Here is a 5547-nt window from a genome sequence, read left to right as displayed (position 1 = left end):
GTCCAGGTGGTGCTTCGAAAACAATGTGGGCTTTATAGATAATTGGACTATCTTTGAGGGCAAGGCTGGCCTTTTAGGGCGGGACGGTGTCCATCCCACTTGGGAAGGTGCTGCTCTCATTTCTCGCAGCATAGCACATAGTCTCAGGACAGGCCTAGTTAATCGGTGACAATCCAGAGCCAAGGCCAGGGAGCAAACAAGCAGGCTAAACCGACCGTCTGCTAGCTGCACTGAGTCGTCACTCAGGTTCCACCATATTGAGACTGTGTCTGTTCTCCGAGCTAAACAAAATTATAGACATACTCAGACAGTTTGTTTTAATAACCTAATTAACGTAAAATTAAATCAAACCAAATGCATAGCCAGCACCGTTGATCTGAAGCTACGACTGTTGATTATTAGATCTCTTACATCTAAAGTGCTTATTGTTAATGAAACCATTACTGATCAGGAGTTTGATGTACTGTGTTTAACAGAAACGTGGATTAAACCAAACAAATTTGTAGCATTAAATGAAACTAGTCCTCCCGTGTACAGTTACATACATCAGCCCAGTCTAACTGGCCAAGGAGGAGGCGTTGCAGTCATCTATAATGATAATCTAGGCATCACACAAAAACCTAGTCATAAATTCAACGCATTTGAAGTTCTTTATACTAACATAACGTACGTAGCCACTAAAAATAAGTCTACCCAGGTGATTCCAGTAATTATGATTTACAGACCCCCAGAGCCATATTCGGAATTCCTATGTGAATTTGCGGATTTCATCCGTAACCTGGTTGTTTCCTTAGACAAAGCATTAATTGTTGGAGACTTTAATATTCATTTTGATAATCCAGATGACCCTCTAAGAACAGCAGTTGTGTCCATTCTTGATTCAGTAGGGGTTAATCAGAATGTAATAGGACCCACTCATAGTGGTGGTCACACTCTTGATTTAATACTAACATTCGGATTAAATATAGAAAATATAGTCTCATTTCCACAGTCTGAAGCTATCTCAGGTCATTACTCATCTCATTTAAAATGTGTCTTAATCATAATATATGCACCTTACCACGTCACTGTGTCAAACGTACTTTCACGTCAACAACTGCACAGAGTTTTATCAGTCATCTCCCAGAATTATCAACCATGATTGGATCACTGTCTGATCCCAAAGAACTTGACCAGGCAACTGAATGCTTAGAATCAACATTCTGCAACTTGCTAGATAAGGTAGCTCCACTTAAAAGAAAAATAATTAGGGAGAAGAAGCTATCACCCTGGTATAGCGATCACACACAAACTTTTAAACAGACCACTCGAAAACTAGAACGTAAATGGCGTCAAACTAAATTGGTAGTATTTCAAATAGCATGGAAGGAGAGCCTTTTGAGCTATAGGAAAGCTCTTAGTGCTGCTAGATCCACGTATCTCTCTGCCCTAATTGAAGATAACAGAAATAATCCTAGATTCTTATTTAATACTGTAGCAAAATTAACTAGGAATAAGACCACAACAGAAACACACACACAATCATTATATAGCAGCGATGACTTCATGAATTTTTTCAATGGTAAAATTGAAAATATCAGGCAAAAAATTCAGATTATTAATTTAAAACCGGACAGTTTTATAACTAACCCTGTAGATGATATAATAATAATATCAGGTCAACAATTACAATGTTTTACTCCCCTTGAAGAGACTGAACTAATTTCACTAATTTCATCATCAAAATCATCAACCTGTATACTAGATCCTTTACCTACTTGTTTCCTCATACAGATAATTCCTGAAACAATCAAACCTCTTTTAAAGATAATCAATTCTTCCTTTAGCATTGGCTATGTACCCAAATCTTTTAAACTAGCAGTTATCAAGCCCTTGATTAAAAAACCTGACCTTGACCCCAGCTATCAAACCTCCCCTTTATCTCCAAGATCCTAGAAAAGGTTGTAGCACAGCAGCTATGCTCATACTTACATAGGAATAACATTCATGAAATGTATCAGTCAGGATTTAGGCCTCATCATAGCACAGAGACAGCACTGGTTAAAGTGGTAAATGACTTACTGCTGGTCTCTGATCAGGGTTGTGTCTCCTTGCTTGTGCTGCTTGACCTTAGTGCAGCTTTTGATACCATTGATCATGCTATTCTCCTCGATAGACTGGAAAATGTAGTAGTAGTTCCTGGCTGAGGTCTTATTTGACTGATCGTTATCAGTTTGTGAACGTAAAGGGTGACTTCTCTTCTCATACTAAGGTAAAGTTTGGTGTCCCGCAAGGCTCTGTTTTAGGCCCACTGCTCTTTTCTTTATATATGCTACCTCTGGAAAAAATTATCCGTAAATATGGTATTAGCTTCCACTGTTACGCTGATGACACACAGTTGTATGTTTCAGCAAAGCCAGATGACAGACACCAGCTTAATAAAGTTGAGGAATGTGTAAAAGACATTAGAAACTGGATGCTTATTAACTTTCTCTTACTTAATTCTGACAAGACAGAAGTACTTGTACTAGGACCACATGCAGCTAGAAGTAAGCTTTCTGATTACATAATAACTCTGGATGGCCTTTCTGTTTCATCGTGTGCAGCAGTAAAAGACCTTGGTGTGATTATCGACTCTAGTCTTTCTTTTGAAGCTCATGTAGATAATATAACTAGGATTGCTTTCTTTCATCTCAGAAATATTGCTAAAATAAGAAATATATTGTCACTACACGATGCAGAAAAATTAGTTCATGCTTTTGTTACCTCTAGGTTGGATTATTGTAATGCCTTACTGTCTGGATGTTCCAGTAGATGCATAAACAAGCTCCAGTTAGTACAGAATGCAGCAGCAAGAGTCCTTACTAGAATCAGAAGATATGACCACATCACCCCTATCTTATCCACACTGCACTGGCTCCCAATCAAATTTTGTATTGATTATAAAATACTACTATTGACCTATAAAGCACTAAATGGTCTTGCGCTACAGTACCTGAGCGAACTTTTGCTCTTTTATGATCCGCCACGCCTACTCAGATCAAAAGGTGCAGGCTATTTGTTGGTACCTCGAATAGTGCGTGCTACAGCTGGGGGTAGAGCTTTCTCTTACAAAGCCCCACAGTTATGGAACAGCCTTCCACTTAGTGTTCAGGACTCAGACACAGTCTCAGTGTTTAAGTCTAGGCTGAAAACATATTTGTTTAGTCAAGCCTTTTGTGAATAGTTTTTCGTAGGTACAGGGGCAAGTCTGGAGGGTTCACAGGCATAGAGTGTTGTGGTGAACTGGGATGTTTGGATGCTGTCGCCCCCTCACTCTCACGCGTTCACTCAGGTTTGTCGACGGTGGAGTGGCTGGCTGCCTTATGTCCCAGTGTGCCCTCATGTCTGTGTTAGCTTCTGGCTCTCCCTTTTAGTTATGCTGTCATAGCTAGTCTTACCTGAGTCCCTGCTTGCACTCTGCACGCAAAGTACATTGTCCTTAACCATTAGAGGACAAAAGCTTAACTAACAGTCTCTCTCTCCCTCACTCTCTGTCGCGCTATGCTACTTCTGAGATGCCAGTGATCCTGACCCCTTCTGCTCCTCCTCTCTGCCTGACCCATCCTGATGCCCCTTCTGCTCCTCCTCGCTGCCTGACCCATCCTGATGGCCTACTTCTGGTTGGAGTTCTCATTGGTTGAGTTCACTCGCTGCTGCTGGGGGTGGCCCCATATGGACGGCCTGAAGAACCGTTTGGATTGCTGGGGATGGTGCCACCTGGGGACTGTGGAGATGGCTTGGGGATCACATATGGGGAGCTGTACCGTAATGGCTTGGGAATGCGATTGCCACGAGCATCTTCGTACTCAGGACTCCATCAGTGGACAGTGGATAGATTTTAACCAACCGGACTTCTTGCAAAAACTACGATTAACTTATTGGTTGCACAATTGCACTTTTTGTCCATATCCTACACAATAATAGAAGGGATTTATTTAGAATTGCACTATCCGTTGCACCCAGATGAAGATGGGTTCCCTTTTGAGCCTGGTTCCTCTCAAGGTTTCTTCCCCATATCATCTCAGGGAGTTTTTCCTTGCCACCGTCGCCTCTGGCATGCTCATTAGGGATAAATTCATAGGGATAAATTCACATATTTGCAATATATTTTTTGTGAATCCATTTATTTCTGTAAAGCAGCTTTGTGACAATGTCCATTGTTAAAAGCGCTATACAAATAAAATTGAATTGAATTGAATTGTTCTCATCAAACCGTAACACAATTTGCCATGTTTTGGTATGTTTGGCATGTTTATGTGGGCTTGGATTTTTTTTAATGATAAAAGGCTTCCATCCACCATATCCCATAGGGCAAACATGAGACGGAGATATCGTTGTTATATGCAGGCAGTGACTACTACTTGCCAGACATTCCTGCATCTCATTTAATGTTGCCGTAGATCTCTTGGCAGCCTCCCTGATAAGTTTTCCTCTTATCCATGGAGGGACATCCTGTTCATTGTAATGTCAATGTGGTGCCCCACATTGTTGATAATGGCCTTCACAGTTTTCCATGGTACATCTAATGTTTTAAAATCCTTTTATACCCCTCTCCTGATCAATACCTTTTGACAGTGAGATCCTGTACATGCTTTGTAAGCTCTTTGTGGACCATGGCTTCAGCAGAAACCAAAAGATGTCAAAATATCCAACAGCAATTGTTGATGTTAATTTAGGGTTAATCAGAATCACTTCATTGATGACAGATGCATGATACATTTGAACATTTGAGTTTAAATTTGATTGCATGACCAAAGTCACATAAAAGGGTGTGCACACTTTATTGAATCAGGTTATTGAAAGTGTTTTCTTTTTTTTTCCCTAAAATGTTTCTATTTGTTTTTCACTTTAATTTTGTTGGTTGCTGTATTATATTAAAGGCAGAAAAGATCTGACAGGATTTATCTTGGACAGGATTATTATTTTTTACATCACAAAAATATTAAAAAACAAATTTTAACAGGGGTTTTTAGACTTTTTATATCCATTGTAGAATGGTATAACTGTTTAGAGCAGCAAGAAGCAACTGTACCTATCTATATTTTACTATGGATATGTTATCGGGCATGTGGAGAAAATATACTCAGTTCATGTTTTGACATTGCTGCAAAATGCCCTGTAAATAATTAAGTCATTATACGTCAAAGCTATTATCAGAGAAGTTAGAACATGAAGAATACCCCCAAATAGCCCCCAACATTTAACATATTTTAGTTGTTTTTCTAGCTATTGAAATGATAGCCAGACAACCTAAACCATCATTATAAACAATAAACCATATTATAAATGACGCTGTGGACTTTTTGATTTCTTGCATCCTTCTTGCTTCTTCTTCTTATTGTTTTTGCTGACCTGTATAGCAATCTTTAGTATAGGTGTATTATTCAGGTTTTGGGTGCTACCTTCTTTCTCCTTTATAATCTGCTGCAGTTACAGTGTGTTACATGGATTACTGCTTAGGTTAACTGGACTGAGCTGTTGGATTGACTTTCTTTCACTTATTGCTTCATAACTGTGACAGTCATA

This window comes from Pangasianodon hypophthalmus, chromosome 1 (genome assembly GCF_027358585.1).
Source record: "Pangasianodon hypophthalmus isolate fPanHyp1 chromosome 1, fPanHyp1.pri, whole genome shotgun sequence".
Classification (NCBI taxonomy): domain Eukaryota; kingdom Metazoa; phylum Chordata; class Actinopteri; order Siluriformes; family Pangasiidae; genus Pangasianodon; species Pangasianodon hypophthalmus.
This window is presented reverse-complemented; position numbering follows the sequence as displayed.